The sequence below is a fragment of the Rhodnius prolixus genome, unplaced genomic scaffold (genome assembly GCF_049639745.1).
Source record: "Rhodnius prolixus isolate KJV_2025 unplaced genomic scaffold, Rpr scaffold_22, whole genome shotgun sequence".
Taxonomy (NCBI): Eukaryota; Metazoa; Arthropoda; class Insecta; order Hemiptera; family Reduviidae; genus Rhodnius; species Rhodnius prolixus.
In genome coordinates this window covers 692,333-714,922 of record NW_027411617.1, presented here as the reverse complement: position 1 = coordinate 714,922, position 22,590 = coordinate 692,333, and the positions used below count along the sequence as shown (strand labels likewise).

General features: G+C 39.0%; 1 protein-coding gene across 19 annotated transcripts in view; it reads left to right on the top strand.

Moving 5' to 3' along the window:
• Positions 1-22,590, top strand: part of LOC141457520 (CUGBP Elav-like family member 1-A) — a 585,923-nt gene that overhangs the window by 525,101 nt on the left and 38,232 nt on the right. The gene's annotated exons all lie outside the window — the stretch shown is intronic.

The following is a 22,590-nucleotide window of genomic DNA, read 5'->3' as shown; positions in this document are numbered from 1 at the left end:
AATTGAGAAAAACATAGAGTATAAGAGAACAAAATTTCATACGAATACGTGGTTCAGAGTGTGAGATATAGAACGGCCACAATTTTACAGAATTTTATGACCCAAAAAATTTTCAACCCTTTATATCTTCTACATTTATAGATCTGTGCACAAAATAGCTATAGTTTTTAATTGGGTAAAACATAGTGTATAAGAGAAAAAAATTCCATATCAATACGTGGTTGACAGTGGGAGATATAGAACAGCCATAATTTTACAGAATTTTATGACCTACAAAATTTTCAACCCTTTATATCAGTGATTCTTAACCGTTTGATAGACGCGGAACAAAATTATATGTCTATATTTTTCTCGCGGAACACTAACATTAAATAATTTGAAATTCGATATTTAGCAAGAACTTAAAATTAAATTCAAATTGAAAAAAAAGGAATAATTTTTCTTTTCGTATCTTTTTTAAGTTTCTAATTTTCAAAACATTTAAAATTGAAATTTCGCGGAACACTTGGACCATATTCGCGGAACACCAGTGTTCCGCGGAACACCGGTTTAGAACCACTGGTCTAGAGAATCGTGAAGAAGTCCAAGTGTACAAAAATTAACCGAAAAGTATTTATTGAAGACGCTTAGAAAAATGGCCTCGCCAAAACGTGGTTCGAACCATTGGTTGAAAAGCCATAAAAGTGGATGATTAAATTAGTTTGATTAACGATTGAAATTGAACTAATTCGGTGATTAAAATTAAAGTTCAATTTAATTCTCAGATTTAATCATAATTTTTTTAGTTTGATTAAATTAGTTTGATTAACGATTAAATCTGAAATTCAATTGATTAAATAATTGTCATATGATTAAAATTACGATTAAATTCGCCGAATAAATTCTGATTAAAATTAAAAATAAATTTAATCAATTAAAAAATTTAATTTAGAATTTAATTGTTTTTTTAATCAGTGCCCAACTCTGGATGATGGTGTGGCGATTATGGAAATGAGCGGAAATATTCTTAATCACAATTTGTTTGTTTGAAAAGATTTGTTTGGCTCTGATTTGAGTGCGATTGGTGCGAATGAGGAAGATCAACCCTGTTGGCAGGGGACTGTAGAGTGCAGCAGCATAGCTGGTCCGTCTATTTCTGCGGCGCGAGTTCCTTCGTCCCCTTTAGAGAATACCTGAATGTCAAGTTTTATATTAGTAATGAAATGCAGCGCGGATGACCCTGGGTCAGGGCAGCATCGACTTCCTCTGTCTACTCTCCACTTCCTTTAAATAATACATTCACTTTGGTTCAGTTCCAGTCCTGTTAATTGAGAACTGCCTGTCCCTCCAGAGGGCTATTAACCATGCCACCTTACTTTTTAATCTCACTCCATGAAATATGTAGAAACGGTCAATAAATTGGAGAATATATTTTCATGACAGGCAAAATCGAAAGTCTTTATTAGAACGATTTTATGTTTTTGTTGTTATTTGTAGCAGATGATTCATCAAAGCCGCTGCTATCTCACAGTTCTAGAAAACCGCTTACTTCTCCATACAAAATACTGCGATGTAATGTAATTCATTACTTAATGTAATTCTGAATAAACAGTTTCTTAAGTGTAATTCTATTACCTCAGTCAGGAACTTATTGAATTTTGACTCGATTACTCCTGTAAGAACTGCGGACTTTGCAAATTTTCGACATCTCTTACGCGGTGGCTTTGGGTGTTTTTTTTTTAAAGTAGACGTATTATTTTAAACGACATTGAAAAACCGGATCAGCATGCCGACATCAAAATCTATCGGCCAACGGAAGTTCATTTAAAGTTATTGAAGGCTTAAAAAGAATCTCTTCTATCATTTTGGGTAGTGAAGATTTTTGACGAAGCGGTTCCTTTCCAGCGCCCTGTTATGAGCAGTGTGTGTGGAGAAATTTAAAATTTGTCATTTTCTTTGAGATAATCTTCAAGGAATGAAAGTGCTTGCTTAACTAGTGCGAATATGTTAGAAAGATGATGTGGAAAGTGTGGCGATTTGAAAGTCCTGCGGTGAGGTCAGGTTAGCTAAGATACCGTTGACACGGGTAAATGCTTTCTATCATAAAAGTAGAACTTGAAGAGATTGTTGGAGAGCGAGGTTAAGGTTAGGTTAGCGTAAAGAATTAATCGAAAAGGAAGAAAACAGTACTTGTGAAGGAGATCGAACTGAAGAAAGGATCCAGTGCAATCACCGCAAAGCCTGACTGTCTTTCCAGCTTTTTTAGCAATTTTTCCCCATTTTGGTTGAATTGAACCAATCCAGGCGCAATGTTTTGGCCGAAATATGTTGGACAGAGGTGGTCCTGAGGGAGGTGCTTCCAGAGGACGGGTTGAAGGAAAGCAGTTAATACCTAGGGAGAAGACAGTGGGCGCTTGAGCCGGGGCAAAGTATGTGTTGTGAGCTTAACGTGGCGGAAGAAATTCCGGTCGGTTGGAGCTATCCTCCCTCTGAAAAGGGGTATGTTCATCCTCCCCACACAGCGGACCTGGCGTCACCCCACACAGCTTGTAATCCTCATCAAAGCGCCCCAACTGAACCCTAGAATTTTCTTAAATAATTTTAAATAAAAATAAATTTTACGAGGAGAAGAAAATAAAGTTTGCTCTTGAAGGACTTCAAAAGCTCTCCTCAAGTAAACTTAATGAAGTGCAAACAATGTGGCGCTATCGCACTTTTACTTTGCGTAAATATGATAAACATTCTCTTGAATGTTGACACAAATCGTATTAATATTCAAGGAGTTTTTGAGCATGCAAAATTAATATTAAATTTTCTAAAAAGCTTTTCTTCATGGGGTAAGAATCGGGATACGGGACTCAGAACCGAACAATACGCCTCAGAAAGGTGAAATCTCCAGAACTCAAACTTAAATTCCTTTTGGGTCCATCTGTTGTTTACTTGAAAGTACGATTTTAGACATTATTCCGTATCCGGACTTTGTAGAATGGATTTTTCTGATTTGCGCGATTTCACTATAACTTTAATGTTACTAATTTGATTGCAAATGGTTGATTATTGCTGCAGTAGTTCAGGTTCATCCCATCAATTTGTGCAAATTATATTTATTATAATTATTACTCCTTTAGCATGAAGTTGGGCAATAAACAAATGATATTAAAACAAAAACAATATTTTTATGGTGTTATAAAAAATTATTAAAGTACTGTTAATTTTTTAGAAAATGAATGAAAGAAAGAAATGGTAGAGGTAAATGAATGTACACAAGCTGAACTTGCATCGGGCCAATTTTATTCGTGGGTATCTAGAGCTGTCACGTTCGTCGGCTCTGTATAACGTCATCAGCTAGTTTTCTGTCAGAAACAACGACGGGCCTAGATAGTACGCCAGGATGTTCCAACCTTCTGTTTCTTCGTTGCCACAAGTAGGTCGTAAGATTCACAACCTGGAGCGGGTGATAATCCTAACATGTACCACGCTTCTATATAAACAGAGGAGCGCCGTTGGTAGATTAGTGCATCGGGTAGAGGAGCAAAGTGCGCAGCGTAGTCAACAGGAGGAAGGGGAACACATGAAATTTTTATTACGAGACTGGCGCCTAACTCGATCGATTTCTCATCAGTTTCAGCCTATACAGCGAGCGACGTGTGTCAGTCTGCCTTTGCCTTTGACAAGCATCCTCCACCCACTTCTTCTCCGACCTCAAATGCGTCATACTTTCCTTCTGGAAACTGAATTTCATACTATAGCTTGTCCGTAATGTTCTGTAGACTGATTCTCTCCTTAAAGGATAGGCATCCCACGAATGCAGATCGTCACAGAAATACCATGTTTTGTGGGTATTTCTCAAAATAAAACACAAAACTCTCTTTAACGCTAGTGATTTTTTTTAATTCATCTTCACCGAAAAGAGATTATGATGTATCAAGAAAACGGAATGTCATATTCACTTCCGTTTCAACTAGATTTATATTTGTAATTTCCTCAGGGCTAGCAAGACGGTAATGGGGAAGTTTGAGGGGGTATTTCTGAAACGGAAGTCTAAAAAGCTTATAGTTAGGGTGCCCGTAGGTAATACAAATAATTTTTGACGATAAAAGGCGAGTGCTGCGTCTGAAAAGAAAGGAAATTAGATTTTGGTCGGAGCGGGAGGCGGATTCAGTTTGGATATGCTTTCTGGGTGAGTAATCCTAAATACTGCTTCCACTAGCCTTTCAATGTTCTTGGCCTGGCCAAAGAGGTGTAGAAGCCTCCTTGAGAGCGGCTGGAAATGACCACCTCCAGGTTAATTCCACTAACGACCGATTGAGCGCGCTAATTACAGTTGTCCAGTACTAGGAGAGTTCTAAAGGCTGGTCTAACACAAGCGGCTGGTTTACGTGTGAGCAATATGTGTTGCTTGCGCAGCTACTACACAGTTCATACTCAGCTCTGTCTATCTAGTTCTCAAAGACAGACAAACATATTCATAACGACATCCCTAATGTGTTGTAACGTTTACATTATTCATACCATTGTCAGCCCTATCCCCACCTCTTTCTTATTTTCACTAAATATTCATGAATATTTACCTGAGGGAATTTTAATCAAGTCAAATGCTGCTACATGTCTTAGAAAACTGTTCCTGGCTCTGTTTGTCCATCTAACAGCCCTGTTGCTTCTCCATAATGTTTTATTGGTAATTTGAACTTGGACCTAACACATTGTAATGTTTCCAACTAGAATACTAACTTTAATAGGTGTGTTCTATCTTGATAAAACACGCCAGAGTTTTACTAACACTTGACTTATTGCATAGCTCCACAAATTACACCAAAACAACATCTACGAAACAAATGCCTAAACCTTTTACCAGTTCTCTTTTTCTCGCTTAGAACTCGGAACAGTTTCAGAAGAGATTCGCCGCCAGCTCTTCCTATTGGTGAGTGGGAGAACTTGAGGTCCCAGATCCTCTCTAGAGACAGCGCCACCGCAACTTCCGCCAACAGAATAAGTTCATTACAGTGATGTCATGTGATGTTGACTATGTTTTAGTTCAAATTCCATGTTTCAATATATTTGAATCATGAGCGAATGTTGTTCTTGACAAATATTTCTAATCAGATTTGAGGCACTCGAATTTCGCAGGCCAAAGGAAAAGGCCAGTGTTTCCACCTGATAATTTTGATTAAAAGTTGGTTCATTTCTCAGTTACCATTTTAATTAGATCTTCAAGTTGCAGGCAGTGCGCATAGTGGGATAATTATAAAATCCAGTGAAATAGGCCAATATATACAACTGTGCACTCAAGATCGGCTTATTTGCACATACCTCTATAGCATGGCTCCCCGCTCGGTCCACTGAAGTAGATCTCTGATCAATTCGGGATAAAAATAGTAACAGAATGCGTCGAACTGGCCAGCAGTGGCGCCCTTCTATTGGTGTAAACCTTCGCTAATTCCAGATGCTGTCTATTCTCTGTCTAAACTGAAAATCACATTCGATTACATTTATTTAAATTGAAGGTCTTTACTCCCAAGCAGTTGTGGAACCTGCATGGTCTGCACAAACCCTTGCATTATCTAATTTCTGCAGGTAACTGTAACCATCTATTTGGGCAGCGCAACTCAACATGATTGGAGCCGGGAGATGATCCCTTATGTTTCTCAGCTTGACTCTATTAAGTGCTTCTTGGTGTACAAATTAGTCTTGATTAAGCTACCAACAGATTATTAAGGGAGACAGTTTATGGTGTGTGTGTGTGTTTGTGTCTGTGTGTGTGTGTGTGAGAGAGAGAGAGAGAGAAAGGAGAGGAGTAGTTGATAGAGCGGATTTCCGGCGTTATCTGGCCAGCGTTATGCATTGTACAAGAATGCATGGCCAGATAGTCAATACTGTTTATACCACAAATATTTACTGACTAGTCCCCCCCATTGTCTTCTTAATATAGGCCCTGCCACAATCAATAACCTTACCCGTACTTCTTTGTCCGATCTTGAATGGCCAGCTCCCAATAAAATTGATTGCGAGCAGATGTGTTTGCGCAAGCGCTCCTCATATTATAAACTTATTTTCGAAAAAATGATGATTTGCATCACTCCTTGACAGGTTCTCCTTGACGACTAGTACTGAAGTGCAGCCAAGATGGGTTATGGATAAATTAACGTTTTCGCTCCATCAAGTTTTTACTTGAAACCAACGCTCATACATTCTCCAGAGACAAGCTACGTGCTATTTACTTAGCTTCTTGATAGATATATTATTTTCCGTGGGATGATGATAGCAAATAGCTCGAGTATCAGTTGGCTTTCAAACTCGTCTGCTTTAATAAGATTCACGAATTGCAGTAGATGTCTAGAAAGACTGGTCCTGCAATATATAAACTAGTTTATAGTTAGAGTCTACTTCGATTGAAGACATCAACTACAATATATTTCTATACACACAGTTGTTAATTTCTATATTATCTCATTATTTCGTATTTATATCCTCCTCACACATGTTCACTACGGCCAGGTAACGTCCTGGTAAAATTCTAACCTGATTATTCTCAGTGGCAGGTTGTTCGATGGACTTCCCGCTACTCTTTGATATGCACCTTTGAGCCCAGTGTGTTCTTTGATACGCACCAACCTTTAAATTTGTACCTACTAAGAAGCCAATTTACTTCAATTGAGTTCAGTAGTATCACTGATATTGAGGTTAATGATTCGGCGGAAGATTTCAGCTTGGAGGAGATTAATGTCAGGAAAACCAGTTTTCATGAAAAGGCAATCGGCCATTTTAACATCTTACCGTTCTTACTTCTATTGAAGCACATCTAAGCATATTTGTTTCTCCTTTTTCTCCCTAAAATCATACAAATCTACATTATTTTTTCCCGCCTTTGGCATAAAAAGATAAATTAATAAACGTTTGAATAGAAATTTTTATTGCATGAACCTATAATTCATCAAATAACTACGGGGGGGGGGAAATAGTGAAAAAAATTCTGAACTAGATTATTGTATTAAATCATTAGCATTGAATAATTAGCCAATCCGAAGGGAGATATAGAGGTGTACACTATGGGTGATTGGATTAGCCAACCTTAAGTTGGAACTTTCTTGGTGACCACGCCCAGAAACACGCCCTCTTTTTATTAATGGCTGCTCGTTTTGTGTTAGCTACATGGTCCATAAAGATTTTTAACTATAAATAGAAACTATGAAAACTCATTTATAGTTTTTTACCTATTTCTCTAAAAGGACATACGATTTTTTAAAAAATCGGTAGTCGTTTCCGATACTATTGCAGATAACGTTTTACTGATTCAGTAAAGTAGATCCGCCAATGACGGCTCCATAATTCTGATCCTAATCACAGGCTTTCACCGTTATTTGTACCAGAGAAAATATCAAATATGGTTCAAGTCCTGACCGGTTAGCTTTTGAGTGGCACTAAAAATTATTAGAAATTCTTACGGTCGTAGGAAGTCGTGCGAATGTAATTACGTGGCCGGTTGACGCAGGAAGTGTTCTAACATGGGTCGGTGTGGTAAGTTACGTAACAGTTCTAATATAAAACATGTGTACGAAATTCGAAACACTATACAGTGGAATATTGTAATAAATACAATAACACAGAGATAAATGGTTGACTGGCAAGGTCGAGAGCTCATCATTGTGTTACTCAGATGGCACTGCCGTGTTCACAATGTCGATTAGAAAGTTATTTCATGTATAGGTGGGGGGTAGCAGATACGTCGCTTCGAAATGTAGGTTAATGTAGGTAATTGCTTGTCGTTTGGACGGCGGGGGGGGGACTATTTGACTTTCTCTTATTGCTGTAAGAGCGAGCATTATGATCGGAGCAACTTCCTGTATCGAGTTATCGCCGGAAATGCGCGATAAAGTGATAAGGAGTTTAGTAAAAACCCAAAAATGGAAAATCGCTAAAGGATAAACTTTTATTTATTTATTTTTTTTTTTTAATTTATTTGTTAAAAGTTACGCCAGCGCTAGATGCACTATTAGTAACAATGTCAATAGCTGATACCACTACAAACTCCACTAATTGAGGGGAGAAGTTACCCAGTGATAACACTCCCTAAACTTAAATAAACTTAAATAAAGGATAAACTTAAATTTAATTTAGTGCCGCCATGGAAAGTAATCTCCCAATCGTTATTTGTATTTTCAATTTCCGTTAATACTTATTGCTTATGAATCGATCCAACCACGATCTTCTCATGGCTTCGATTTTTAAAAGCTCTCACGTCAGAATTTAAACCGACAGACTAGAGCATTTCTTCTTGACGCACACTATTAGACTAATTCTGTCTTTACTAGAAATTGCATTACAATAAGTTTAATGTGGCTCCACTTATTAACTGACTTCTACTATAGATAATGAGTCCACTATCAGACTGTAACCTACTTCTTGAACGATAAAGTCCTATTCAACTTAATGAGCTATTGTATGAGGAAATTTTTATATTTCCTTCCCCGAGTGAAAGTTTCGTTGTTAGTTGGTATAATGGAGTCAGCCGTCCTTCGGCGGCTCTGAGAGAGAGGGACCGTCAATGTGTACGAAAACGCAATCCAAAAACCTGCTGTGAAACATTCGCTACTTGTAAGAAACTAGTTATGTTGAATGTTAAGTCTCCCTCAAGTATACTCAAGACGTGTTGTAGGTTCAGGAGGTTCCCTGAACATATTAAAGAATTGTCAGTGCAACCTTTGAACATAATTCGATGGCATTATCCGATGGCACAGACCACGCCTAGAGATTACAAGAAGGCTGTGTGAGGGCTTCCACATTGCTCAGCGCTGAAGGCATTATATCGTCCATCTGCTCTTCCCATACCCTCGCAAAAGCAGAGGTCAAGGAGGACAGTCAGTCAATCAAATCCTGCCATGTCCACCATCGATCAAATCAAACGTCAGACTTAGGCCTCCTAAGCTAAATGCAGACCTAGCACAACTCGGTCTGGGCTAAGAAGGTCTGTCGAATGTTCCAGCCAGCGGGGATTCGAAAGAATTCTTTCGCCGGTCAAATTTGCTGCAGAACTTAAAAACTTCACAGTCAGAAATGTTCTGAAGGGATTTGAGTCCACAAGAAGTTAGCTAGAACCTAAGCTGTGCATTGGGGGGTAGCACCCAGCTACCTTGAGTGCTAAGTTGCAACACACTGCCAGCCCTATCAGGTACCTTACCTGCGCACATAGCCTACCTCTTCTATCGTAAACCAAACTTCATTGTCTTTTGTAAATATTTCCTTTTTCATTTCTTCGTCTATTCTGTCTGTCAGAAGTTGGACTTTTATTGTCTAGCGACAATCGGTGAAGATGGCTGTTGTATTTTATATCCAGCTAAAATTATTCCTATAGGATATTTCAATTTTGAAGTCTACGGATCCAGCACAAAGCCTGACTGAAACGGAGCATTCAGAATCCCTCATCAGGATGTGATTTTGAATGAATTTATTTTTCGTTTGAGATTTCCTCGAAGAGGTTCCAACGGAACCCTTCTGCAGGAAAATTCAGTTTTAGGGCAGACCGAGAAGAGAGGTTTTAAGTGCCCCAATGTACAAAGAGTTCAGGGTTACTAATAATTAAATAATAATTGAAGGAATTGCCTTGAAATTATTTAAGAAAGGAAGCCAGGTGAATATTCACTCCAGTGGGTTTTTGGTGGTCATTTTTGTTTTTGTGTTGGTGTTGATCCGATTCTGCTTGAAGCTAGTGCTGGACCAGAGCGATGTTATCGATAGCTTAGAGAATATGATGCAGAGCAGAGTTAGTTGGCAATCGCTCCTACGGCCGAGTGTTTGTTCAGCTGGTGCTGCTTGATTCGCTCGTCCTCCCCTCCTTGTTGCATTTACCAAACAGAAGTAATTCTTTCCGGTTCGTTTTCATCACATCGGTTGTTTCCTTTGCCTCCACAGCCATACATATCCATCGCTAAAAATAAAATTTGAACAATTCTTCTAATGTTATTAACTGTTAATAGATTTTCAATTTGTGTTGGCCGCATGCCCGACAGTCTTTATAAACCATCTGCCCTGATTTAGTGGAACAATATTTGCTGGGATTGACTCGGTTCAGCGTGTGCTGACAGAAGTGCGAATATTTGACCACATTTCATGAAAAGAACGAGAACTGACGTACAGTACAATATGTGCAAACTCGAGCCCCTCATCACCATCGGAACGGCATTCGCTAAAACACAATTCACATATTTCTCTCGTTTTTTTCCTATATGTAGTTTATGTTCACATATTTCACTTTTCTCTTACGTGGTATAGTTGTATTGGCAGCAATGACGGGAAGTACGTAATCGAGTTATTTTGGGCAATCTCTTAGTATTAGGAGCATTCTTTGCTAATAACGGATGTTCAATTGTATTGATCTGGTAAATGGATCTTGATTGATGATTGCTGATCTAAGAAACAAATCTAGGCGAACACTAACACGTCATTCACTTTCATCGATTTTCTAGGACCTGGCTTAAACTCGTGATTCACAGAAGTATTATACAGTTTGTCCAACCATACATCGTACTAAGACAGCTCTGTCAGCACTGTTCTAAATCGAATTCTCCTACTGAAATTATGCATATAATACTGATAAACCTCATGAAAATGCATATTCCAATTCCAGAAAATCATAGAATCCATTTTAGAGAAGTGAAAACTCCATTCCTGTTTGAATTCCAAATTAAGGAATTTTCTTTTAACCCCGAATTTCAGCCACAGATTTGATTCTTATTGATTAAGAGGTAGAACCTCATTCCAGTCTGAAGTCAGTGCTATTCTGGTTTATTACATTTGAATGGATACGGAATTCATCTTGGATTACGCTAATAACAGAAAATAGAAGGGTATTAAAAAAAGTATCTAGTAATCTGCATTGTTTGATGGAGGACCTCGCAGGGACTCCAAGGTCTTAATGGAAGTGACAGATTCTTGTCTCTGTAAGAATGAGACATTTGGAGATCGCCTAAATTTCCGAATACCTTAGCACAGCAAAATGGTACTGTAGGTAGATTGTCCAAACGCGAGCTAAATACTCAAAAGTAGTATTGGTGACGCGAACCTCCCACTCCGCAGCTGACCAAGGACATGAGCTGCTGGCTACCTAACTGCATCTTGATTGTTTAGAAGAACTACGTGACTGCCTCTAATGTTTGAATTAATTTAGAAATAAATTCTAAAACCAATTTGCTGACTAGATATGCGAACCTTAATCACCAGCCTCAGGCTATTAGTAGTTCTTGAAGGTGTGTTTGAGCTTGGTATCAGATTTGAACCCACTCCGATTTGCATAGTTCTCCAGAGCTTTCCAACCTCGAGTTTCACTTCGAACCAGACAAGGTCATCAGGCCAGTGTTTATGAAACGCTCACAATGTGAGGCCGACTTCATCTTCAATTAGTAATTATGAATTACTGAAAATAGCTTTAATTGAGTACTTAAATATTTCTAATTCGACATTTCGGTAAATTGAGAGAGCTGGTTGCGGTGGAAGGTAGTTAGCTTGTTATCTAGTCAATTTAGGCAACTAGAAATGTGAAAGTACTTCTTCTTATATCGACTCGTTATCTCTTTAAAGAGAACAGTTATTGTTTTGCGTTACCGGACTGTCAACCTTTAATACGAGTAACAACTGCATATATGTAAAGGAATTTCTTTTCAAAAAGTAAGACTTTGAACTTGGGAATGGTAAGCTGGCCGCCAGTTTTTGTTGTACTAGACGCCATCGCAAGATTTGCTTTTTTTTTTTTGCTGTTGTTAAAAAAAGTAAATATTACTATTCTTTAATAGTTGATAGTACTGACCAAATAACGAATTATTTTTTTTATTTTGATCTAAACATCTGCTGGATATTACTTTTTTACAAGCCGCACAAATCTACATTGAGTACTGGTCGCAGCAAGAGAAACTGTGCGAGTCTTAATTTTCTACGAAATATTAAGTAATCACCCATTGGCTCTGATCAGCCAGAGAAATACGTCCTCCTGGCCAACTGGGTGTGCAATAACTCGTAAATGTTGGTACGCCTGGCATTCTCCGTCTGGGTGGTGGCTTAAATAAGGGAAACAAAACTAAGTCTGGAGTTTGGAGCTGCTAGAATTATTAATAGCAAATTATTTATTCTAATTAGCAACAGTCGGTTGGAGAAAGCACTTGCAGTGGAGGTTCTAAGGTAGCCCTGATGGATGGAAATTTAATGCAGTTGGTAGCACTGTGGAGGCTGTTTAAGACATCCCATCCCTCCATCTTTCTCTCTATTGTAACCTTACTGTAACCTTCCTCAGCCTAATTACCTAATTACACATTCACCACTAAAATTTGCATGTTTCTAATTACGCTTGTGCTTACCCCCCAGTCTTTATAATTAATAATTCCTTTCATTTCCTTTTGTCGATGCATCCCTCCCCCCCTAAAATGTTTGATCGTAAGAACTGGTGGGAAAAGAAGCAGCTTGTTTAGATCTGGAGAGGACAGGAAGCTTTATTGTCTTCAGGATATTTAGCGATCGTGCTCTGCCCTCCTCAGTAGAATACCAATACATGTTCAGTTCTTCTCGCTAGTGAAACATTAATTTGCAGACAAAATAATTATTACTAAAGATTATATTAATGGGGTTGGGGGCGTGAAGATTTTAAGGACAGAGACTGTTAAATACAGCATTATTTACAAATTAAGCTCCTCTAAATCCACAATATTCTTCAACTACAGCCATTATTAGATCTAACTTAATTGGACCATTTTTCTACAGATAATGGCTTCATGGAGGAGTAAATTCTTTCTCGTGTCATCGGGGTAATTAATATTGTTTTCCTAATATTGTGCTATCTCTACATATATTTTTTGTTTTCATAATTTATTTTTAAAAAATACATATAACAATTTTATCTACACATAAAGTAATTTTGTAAGAAAATATATTTATTTGAATTTTGAAGATTAAAACAAAAGAAAAATAATTGAAATTGCTTCGAAAAGTTCTTTTTTAGAAAAGTTGCTAATTATTTGTTTATTTGACCAAGTCTCAATATTTAGAAAAGTATCAATATCATTCAGTAAATTGTGACTTCCGGTGGAGCGATTTAGATGGCCTACTTCCTACTTATCAGCCCCCAAGGAGTTTCCAAACCAAACATAAAGTTAGAAAAACCCTGCGTTGCAATTAGTTACACGTTCGCAAACACAGACTATTTTGTAAAAACTTCTTTATGTTACTTTGGTGACTTCAGAACGGTGATTGCAGCAAGTACTTGGAACCTAGAATTAGACGCGATTGTTGTACTTCTTAAGTTAGTAGTGAGGCCATTTATTATTATTGCATTCAGTTCTTGCGAGTGTAACGGTTAATGTTTTTGTGAGATATGCAGTATTGCAGTTACCGGGATGCAGTTAAAAGCTTGCATGGTAAACCATCTGATGTCTGAGGAAGGGGCTAATCTACTCAACGCTAATCCCGCTTCCGCTCCTCTACAAACTTACACTGTAGGGTGTATTTACGGTAGATGTTTCTTTGTTGTGTGAATTGAAGGGCGGCGGACGGACAGTCAGCCACCTGTTGCTCCCAGGGAGTTGCTCTTAGTGTCAGCTGATCCACAGCTGGAGTAGCTCAGAACTCACTTCGGCCGCGCACTGACACATCAATTTCTTGTTGCATTCCCTGTCAGAACCATTTCTTACTTGCACTTCCTTTAATGCAGTTTTCACCTGTAATGCACACATTAGAGTTTGATGAAGTTACTCTAGAAATTATTCTTTGGATGAGCCAAGTTCCGGTTTTAAGTATTTTCAGGCGTCTGAAATTAAGTGCTCAATAGGGATTTTTAGTACCTCCCCAAAGAATTATTGTTACTTGTAATAACAATAATATTGGTGATGGGGGGGATTAGCCTACCTTGTGACGTGTGGTACTTCCATCCGGAAGTCACTGGCTCGTCAGGCCTGCGTGGCCATAGGTGTTAGCTAAGTTATAGTTGTCTATAAAGCTGACTGTCCTTGATGGAAGTGCTGTATCCCACCAGATAACACTAGTCAGTGGGCAATCAGAAAGGCGTCTGTGATCTTAGTGTTAATTTCGCCTTTAAATAATTAATAAACGGCTGGTAGTATTAATTTTCCACGAATGTCTCTAAAAGGGTGTATCTGTGGATGGAGTGCGGAAGGAAGAGCGATGTGGAAGTGAGATATGGAGGTTGGGGAGCCGCTGGCGCCCTCCGTTATTGGAACGATATTTAAGGAGGATGGGTCCCACGGTGACGTCCTTATGTCGGGCGAAGATCGATCCTCGCCTGAGTTCTTGAGCGACTGGAATATTCGTTCACTTCACTGCCCACAGCAGCTGCCAGCGCTCCTCTCCACTGCTAATAGAATCATCTGACGCATCCCAAAGCTTTTTAATTGAACAAACTCACCTCAGACTCTATTGTTTCGTGTGAACAGAACTGCTCAACTGAAAAATACAAGCCTCTAACTTACCTTAAGTTAGTTCCGTGCGATTCCTGACATTTGCGACTTAAGTTGGGAACATTTTTTCAAATCTATTTGATAGGCTGTGGGCAAAAAAGGGGAATATGGGCAATCGTGTAGTGTTTAGGGCAACTTTGTGTCCTGGTTCAAAGTATGAATTTGAAGAAATCCCTTGAAAGGAAAAGTAGGAATTCCCTCTTTTCAGAAAAAAGGAAACCATAGAAGATCATTTTATTTCACGCGCACTCCATGTCGACAAAACCTAAATTTTTTTCGCGAATGTAGATTTTATAACGGATCCAAGAAGTTAGGGAGCTAACGTAAAGCCATTTCGATATTTTGGAAAATTTATCGCGGGTTTTATGTTTCTTGAAATAAAAGAAACTCTTATGAACTAATAAAACGTATTTACAATCTGCCAGCGCGATTTGTAAATAACCATGTAGCGTATCACTTAGTTTGCATTTTCAGTGGAAATGGCTCTGCAAATTTTATTTGAGCAAAGAAACTTCGTTCAGTATAAATTTTTGCTAAGTTTTGGAGGCAGTGACAAATTGGCAAATTGCCTTAGTAAATGTGAGCAAGTGAAGAAACTTTATAAATCACCATTTCCGGTGGATGAAGTTCTCATTAGCTTTCTAGTTCCGTGTAAGGGATGACGCTGGATCTCCTTGGCTGAAATATGCATTAAATTAGGGCAAGTTTCGGAAAATAGAGTTTGATGCGTCAGCAGATGGAAATATGGAAATTCCTAAAAGTATTCATTGACCTAAGATTTCAATTTTGAGTTCACCCGTTCTTATTGATTAAGATCAGACGTGTTGGTGCACCCAGATAGAACATTGTGACAGAAGAGGTTAACTCAGCTCAGGAGTGGACCTTGTTTAAATGATGTTATTGTTGGGAAGTGTGACTGACTATACAACGCTAAGGTGCTGAACTTGCTGTCTTGGCGACTAGATCAGCCATATCCAAACATCCAATATAGTATTTAGTAATTGTTCGCGACACACACTAGAGAGAGTTGACTAAGAATAACATGAGTAGAAGCTGGCGGCCACGTCATGTAGTTGCGCTGGTGATTTATAGATGGCGCGCTCGGCCGCTTATATAAATAGAGGTTTGTCAAAGTCATATGCCGCCACGTCATCCCGAGCCTCCCCGCCATAACACAGCTAATATTTCTTCTCTACTCCTAGATAATAGATCGACGACATTAATGTCTTATTATATTTACATCAGGTGTAATAGTAAATGAAATGCTTTTGTAAGTAGGAGAGCGAATTTGCAGAAATTCAAAAGCAAATTATTTCATTTTACAGAATGAAAAATCAGTTATTCCTGATTTTTTGCATTCAATTTGTTAATTGCAAAACTCAGAGTGATGTTGCCTCCCTAACCTTTCATTGAGAGTGAGAAAACTTCATTGAGAAAATTGGGGTAAGAGAAAGTGCAAAGGCTTTCACTCAAAGATTTTCTAATTGAGGAAAATCTGGGCTGCACAATGTACCAGCGGACTTCTTGGTGATGAGCAGAGTGATTCTGTCACTTTGAATAGCAATTATCATTATATACATCGATTCGAACAACTGAGAAAAGATGTATACCAGTGGGATCTTTAGAGATTTCGTTCGAGCAGTGCGGCGAAAGAGTTGTGCTTGGACAGGATCTCTGTTTCTGGCTGCCCCCCTCTCTATAAATATGTAGAGAATGGAATATCAACAAAACGATCTTCTAGCCGGCACAGCTCTCTCACTTTGACACGACATTTAGTTTCCTGAGTGATTTGAATGAGATTTCCATTTTGATTTTAGCAGCCAGTATACAGCCTTTCAGAATCCGTTCTCTTAGTACCTGGTGTGAGTCTCCACAGTGTATAAGACGGCCAGGCCACAGTTTCCAGTCAGAGGTTCCTTGCCGTTGAATAATTCACAAGGGAATATTAGTGCTAGGCACATCAATCATTCAACATCTTACCCTTGTTAAAGAATTATTGTTAGAGCGCTGATGGGGTCAACATCTTGCAGTTCACATCCAAGAAAACTACTTATTCGGTTTACCCGGATTCCTAATCTCTCCTGTTGTTCTTCGCTTTTTGCTAGTTGAGTCACCCTTAGTTATTAACATGCATTGCTTTCTCTGTTCGAAGAAACTTCCGAGTCTAAGAACCTGGACTTGAGAAGAACTTGGACAAGCTACGCCGATATTAACTGGAAGAGCTCAGTTGGCATCAAAGAGATATTGTCAGTGAGAGGTTGTTTAGTTGATTAACCCACTTGCCTATTCCCTAAAGAATCGGGAAGGGTAATTTTATCAGCTGTCTTAAGAGAACGTCGTGGAGTTTTGATTGAAAGTCGAGTGTGTTTTAACTAAATTTTTCACATAGCTCGAAATCGACTCTACCAAGTGAAGACTGATTGGATCTGGAGAAAGTGAAGTTCTTTAAGACTGTTAAGAAGCAAGTTCTTGCAGCCGAATTTAAGACCTTTACTAGCAGGTGAATCAGCTGTTTTCCATTTGTATGAAGGCCTCTAAAGGCGCAAAAAATTGGTTTATAATAATATTTTTATTAAAAACAAATTCTAGCGTGAGCTATGAAGGTATCTGGAGCAAGAGTGGTGCTTGTGGCTATGGCAGTATGATGAATGCAGTGGCCGGATGTATTGAATAATTCAGGGTGACCTGTCCCAGCAGGGTATCTACTCTTCCTTGGACTGATGCCTGAGAGGAGAACGGTCCAAATAAAAGGCCATAGAGAGCTATGTTGTCGCCTCTTGAGTAATTACGTCCATTCTGCCTATGAATAATGTATAGCGGTGACTACCTCCTCTGCCATCGGTGAGAATGTTCGATGAGTTGGACTGTTGCTTCCTCATTGGTCGTACATTTTCTTTTCCCTCTTCTAATCGATCTATAGCCTTGACTTGCAGCTTCAGCTCTTTCTGTTCCTTCTTTCTTGGAGGAAATAGATTGCGTTTTTCTTTTCTCACGTAAAGTTCATTTAGCTTCAGAGCTAACAGTCTGTTGGCTTTCAATAGATTTAATCACCATCGTAAGGAGAATGGGGTGTGTTGCACAGCTGCTTAGGTATTGGTGATCAGGGGTGCAACTGTCTGGACTTCTCCCTATACTAAGTGGTGACCAAAGATTGAACAGGTACTTTTGGGAATAGCAAGTACACACCTAGAATCCTGTTCTCTAAGTACCAAAGCTCGGGATGCCTCTTCTTAGTGCTAGACTTGTACTCCCACGTGCACTCAAAGACGGGAGACCACGATCCATCTTCTGCAATCGTCCAAAGTTCGCTTTAGTCGAGCACACGATGTGTAGTGAATGAACTTACAAGATCTGCAGCATTATCATTGCAGTTTAAAAAAATCTACATGTAGAGATATGAAATAGTGGTGTGAGCCTGAGTGTAGATAGTTGTGCTGTGCTTTGTTCGTGTTTGTGGCGGTCTCTACTTCACATAGTTCGCGGCAAACTGTCCAGCTGATTGCACGGTCCGCTGGCCACTCTCAATAACACATAATACACTGTTTACATCCGCCCACTATCCCTCGCCAGCTTCACGAACCTAAATTATTAAGAACGTTCCTGTGTCAGCTTGACGTCATCGTTTCTGTACGTTAGAGTTTTGCAGAATAAGATACTTTTATAAATAAGCTCAGGTGTGCTCGAAATTAGTTAAACGGATGATTGTGATAACAGAGATAAAAGGAAATATGGCCGGAAGTCATTTAGCCTTCTCCTCGAAACCATTTTAAAGCAAGTCCTAGGGATTCTAAACTCAATAACTTTCCTAATAGTGTGGGTGTTCGCTCAGGATTTTCTTAAAGTCCTGCTGACTCAGTTTAGTAGTTATGTCTCTTTTATCTTTGCAGGGGGAAGTAAGATCCGCATAACTCAGTGGATATCGGATTACGCCAGAGCCGGCTTTCACATGACACCACTGCTCGCAGAGTCTCCGGTTATCCGCACGTAGAGATAACTAGCCTTCAACATTGCACAATTTTTTTATTACTCTGTTTAATCAAACGTAAACAACTTTATCTCTTCAATGCTAATTTATTGGAATATGTTTGTTCTACGATAAGGCGGCTCAGCATATGATGTAATGTAGTCTTTCTGATAGCGCGTCTCGCTAGAGGGACCCCACGCTGCACATCCCAGTGTGCGTTGTAAATGGTAGATGTGTGCAAACCAGCAGAGGTCACTCATCTGCCTTGTAAAAGGCTCGTGAGATGAAGTGTTACACAATCGTGTACTTTATCCAACTGGGTTTACAGCGCAGGAAATGTACCCAAAACTCAAATCCATCTCTCAAATTTCAGGTTCCGTTTGAACCACCGCTCGACCCAATCCTAATCTAGCAATGAAGACTTCAATCGGAAATGCCAAAAATTTGATTATTTACTTTTGAAAATGTTTTGGAAAGCGGTCCAGCGACTTCACTGAACACGCCACTGGCGTAGCCACTTTTCCAGGAAAGCGGAGCACTTCTGGGAAGGGATGTCGCTTCCTCTAAAGTGCTACTTCAATACAATTCCCGTCCTTTGATTGGGTATTGCTGGAATTCCGGGGTTCAAGGAAATTCGTAACCAGAAATGCCATCTTTCTACTCAAAAGTTTTTTCACTTTTGCGATTACACTAAATCCACTTACACATGCACATAAATACAAGTATATTTCAACGGTTTTTGAATGATTTTTTTAAAGTTCTGAGGAGGAATGAGCGTAAAGTGTCATTTGGATTTAATGGCGCTTTCGAAGCTATAATGCGTTAAATTGAGTTAAATCTGTTTTGGTCTTCGATTTTGGTAAGACGGTTATAAATTCAAATTTTGAGATCTACAGTTAGAGAGAGTCGTGTGAGGGACGATTGGTGTCTAATCTAGTGGAGAGGGATCGGTTTGCCAGGTGCAGCTCAAACTGTACCTCGTCTACCCTGGAGAATTTTGTTTAAAAAGTTTGATTCGTTGCGCAATACAGAGCTGCCATGTATGTACTTATCTCCAACACACAGCTCAATTTTACTGATCTTTGCAAGTGTTCGCGACATCCATGGTGGCCACATTGTATTGTTATATAATTATGTAAGTGTACACAAACACATCCCTGGGCGCACATATCGATAAAAACACCTGTATCAATATTCAACTCTGCTATTTCGCCACATGTTGATCTCTCTTCTTACTTAGTCGTCCTTAACAACTCTCCAATATATATATGTATATTTCAAATTAAGGCGCGTCAACATCAGAGGTCTTAGGTTCCTGGAGCCCTTTTGAACTTTAATCAAATTCTTGGAACCATTGGAAATCGCAAAACTGGAAAAGTCATTCCGCGCTTTCGTTAAACGGATTTACCAAACCATGTTTTCAGGAGAGCTTTGCCAACGTGCTTGAGAGCAGCAAATGCTTTAAAGAAATTTTGATTCAATTATCTTTATTTTAATTACTATTGGTTCTCTTTTATCCACTAATCTGGCAGACCTTTGGACGCTGGGGCGCCCCTCTGACTGTTTAATGCGTGAGCGTGTTACCCACTTTACACTCTCTAAATATCAATGTGGGCTAATTTTTAAATTTTATTCCTCTGAATCCATGTTCTCTAACTTCTGTGACAACAAGCCTTGGATTAAGTGGATTGCGATCGTTGACTTCAGTTTCTATTCGCACTACATTCCATTTATTAATTATTTTCAGGATAATTTATCGAAGCGGCTTTTATAGAGAGCTGTGAATGTAACTCTCCTAAAGTCAACAACAATTAGAAGAATCGATTCTAGTGTTTCGAGTGCGGTGAGCCTCGAAAGAGTTTTCTACTCTTGAACTTTATAAAATTCCCGCCTTGGCTTTTGCCAATCTTGCAACTCCAGCGTGTCATATAATCCAGGTGACTATCTTATATAATTGTAGAAAGCTTAACGTTAACCTTCAAGATCTACTCTTAGATCTTCATCTATGAAATTAAAATTCAAAGTTTTAAAATCATCAGGGGAGCAGTTTTTAAGAAAATGAAGAAAAAGAAATGGCAGAGTGGGGTATTTTCCCTCTTAGTGCCCTTAATGGGTCTGCTCACAGCTGTAAACCTACCGCTTTCTTGCACGCGGTGAACCTCAAGATGTGGAGTTCTAGTGAACACTCCATTCCGAACTCCAGCCGTAATTCTTGTTACCAGCAGACAAGAGAAAGTAAAATTATTTGAACATCCAGATTTGAAAAATTTAATTTTCAGGTGAAGCGAATTTCATCGTGAAAAAAATAGACCTTGTGATTGTGGCACCGTCAGTCTTTGGTAATGCGCACGTGGCCTTCGTAGAGGAGGGGAGCGAACTAAAACATATTTAAATTTAAGGCTATTGTGTATGGCCGTCTAGGTTATGGGAAATGTAAAACTATGCGGTGAATTTGAACGGTGCTCTTCAAACTGGCGAGCTGGTGATTCCAGGCTACAGTAGCACGATCTGTTAGTGCGCGCTGAAACCACAGCTGTTCACCTTTCCTTGATCTAGTTCCCGACAGTTAGTGAAGGTGTCTCCTCTGTTTAAACTTGGCTATTCAGTAGGGCATATTTGTTGCTAACGTTTGCTATTTGACTTTAAACTAGGTAAACTGTTGTGGCTTTTTCAGCACTGCGACTCATGTTTCTATTCATAGGATAGGATGGGATCTCACAATCGATCTGAAACTTCGAGAGAATTCTTTAGAGACTTCCTGTTTCTTATGAAACTTTTGTTGAAGGGGTCAAATACCTTTCCTGTGGCATCTAGAACTATTTGAAGGAGGATGCATGTACTATTTTGTAGCCGCAGAAATTTGCTGATATGATCCTGAGTACTTTTTGAAGAACACCCTTGTTTAGGATCTTTTCTTAGTTCCCCTCTGCTACAAGAAGATGAATTCTACTTCAACTTCTTCTACTTTAGAATCTATTGGACAATTTTTATATATGGTATTCTGGAGTTCAATTTTCATCTTTCCTCTTCTCTTAGATCCACAAGGATGGTTTATTTGACCAACGGCCCTTTGTTTCTTCAGGTTTCATCTTTATACCCGTATCATTGATGAAACGTGATTATTTTCATCGTTCTTAGTTCCTACCTGGATACTTAAGGTCCGTGCAGAACGTAACGCAAGCATTTGCAAAGGGGTGAGCAGATTTTCAAACTTCCTGCGGTAAGTTCGTACAAGTAGGTCCTCCTCGAGTCCTAGTGGTATCCCAAGCAATCAGCGCCCTGGGACCGTGGCAGTTTTCTTTGTTAATTCATTTCCCTCCGGGAGAGAAAATATGCTCGGAGAATTTGTTAGTGTGCTTCCTAAACTTCTCTCAACTCAATCTTTTTTATTAACTTAACTTTAATAATTTATTGTTGATTACTGTTGTTTAACTTCTAGCAGTGAAATCACGTAAACAATAACACATTTCGACGCAACATTCACGTCACTAATACGTGATATATTTAGCAACTAAATTGAATTAATTCTGCAGACTCTCCAGGTACGTGTAGCTCATTAAAAGTCAATAAATATCGAAGAGAAATAAATTTGTAAATATACATGACAGTGATTTAAAAATTGGTTCCTTTGTTTGGCTTGCCGAAGAGGAAAAATTGGACACCATGGGCGCGCCATGTTTTCACTAATGAAAACTCGGATGAGAAAATTGGAAACCTCCCCCCCCCCCTTGGTAGTTTAAATGTTCTTCAAATTAAGGCTATGACTTCTCACAGTATGACTTGATAGCACTGATATCGCCAGCATGCATGTAAGTTCTTGGGATAATTTAGACCTCGTACGTCTTGGAAAACAATCCTTGGACTTATCAAAAGAGGTGTTTTCTTTTCTGCGGCTTGAACTGCGATACCCTGGGCCACTTTGCAGAACCCTAGCAGTGTTCAATTGTGACTTTCAAGCAGTTTCAAGCAAAAAGCTATTAAATTAGTCATCTCCCGGGTTATAGCAATGCCATCTTTATCTTTAGGCTGAAAACTTTTCACTCTGCCAGGATGTTTGAAGATGATGACAGTTCTTTTTAATTCTAACATATAAATGTTTATACAAATTGAAAAGGATTGAGCATTTTATATATTTTGTGAATATCTGAGGGAAACTGACGGCGGCCTGTATCAAGCAGAGGAACAAAGCCGTGAGTT